Source organism: Diceros bicornis, chromosome 17 (genome assembly GCF_020826845.1).
Source record: "Diceros bicornis minor isolate mBicDic1 chromosome 17, mDicBic1.mat.cur, whole genome shotgun sequence".
In the NCBI taxonomy this organism is placed as follows: Eukaryota; Metazoa; Chordata; class Mammalia; order Perissodactyla; family Rhinocerotidae; genus Diceros; species Diceros bicornis.
This window is the reverse complement of record NC_080756.1, coordinates 52,437,286-52,438,852: the sequence shown is the minus strand read 5'-3', so window position 1 is coordinate 52,438,852 and position 1,567 is coordinate 52,437,286.

The window sequence follows — 1,567 nt, the reverse complement described above, 5'->3', positions numbered from 1 at the left end:
GCCACGAGGCCCGCCCCTGTAGATCCATATTTTACCTCATCAGCAGCTTCATCTGCCCATTTTTAGTCACTTTAACCTGGGAAATGGTATAGTCTGCCTGACAACCTCCCGAGGCCATATTATGTGAGCAGATACTTTCTCCAAAGAAATAGAAAGGAAGATGCTGGGAGACAAAATTTATAATTATGACTGTCATAGCTGGGGCTATATACCCATATAGATGTTTTGACGAAATGACTGATTGGTTTGAATGGTAGGTGTACTGAACTGAATATGATTGAACGGTAAAATCAATGAACATCTAGTATCCAGAAGTACAACAGAGCATATCCAATATTACATTAATAAATAAAATAGGAAATATCTTTACTTATCCAGTCTTTCAATTACAAGGCACTAAGGTCCCATGCTTCTCAATGAATATCAGAAAAGTAAGAACCATGAGACATGAAAAGGTGAACGTCATGATCCCTGTCCTCGATGTGTACAGTCTAATTTTAGATATAAGCCTCATAAATAAATCATTTTACCTGCAAAAATGTAATTGTAAAGTGATATAATTACGTAATTATACAAGATAGTAAAAGGAAGAGATTTAATAAGTCTTTAATAATAATAAATCTTAACTGTATGATAAAGCAGTTGTAGAGAATATACTTAAAAATCTTCTTTTCAACGTTACAATTTTTTAAGTGGCCAGGTCTTAGGAAAAAGTGCCTTTCACTTTTCATTAAAGTCTCAGAATTCATTTGTAACCAAATAAGGATGTAACTACTACACATCTGTTTCCTTTACACGTTTCTCTTGATTTTACCACAGAAGCTACGTAATTTATAGGACGCCAATTTAACTTCTTTTTTTAGAAACAAGAAATTACAAATTTCAAGGGTACTTTTTAGGGGTACCGGAAATTTACAATTTCATTTAAGGTTTAGGAAAAAGAATTAACTAAGGTTATATGTTGTAATTCTATTTAGTATGATAAAATCCTAATACCAAATATAGGTCAAACTAGCAAATAACTGAATTAATTTAAAAGAAGATAAAATGAGAATGTTAATAAAGAGTATAAATTTAGAACCCAATGTACCTTAAAATCTTGTGAAGCAAAAATTATTTTTCTTAGAACGTTTGTGTCTATATGAGCATCAAGTGGCTGAAACTGTAAAATTCTTTTAGTAAAAGCAGAATCACCTTTGCATCACGAGGATAGTGAAATTATTGTCTCTTGTCACAGCTCTGTGACTTGACTAATACAATTTGGCTATTCCTCTGCAATTAAATCCATTTTTCTGCCTACACTATACCTGCACCTTAATAGATCTGTCTGTGTGGAGAATAATGCAAAACCATGTTGAAATGTCTCATTGTAAAAGTATGTACAATTCTAGATTTCTATCTTTCCCTCCTTCCTTTCATCTCTCTCTCTCTCACCTCTCTCCCCTTCTCTCTCTCTCCCTCCCTCTCTCTCTTTCTCAATTTGGCTTGCATGAAACTCTCTCTCCTTCTAAGTCACTAGACACTCCTTCTGTCTCCTTTGCAGAATTCTTTCTTTCCTCTTTTGTTT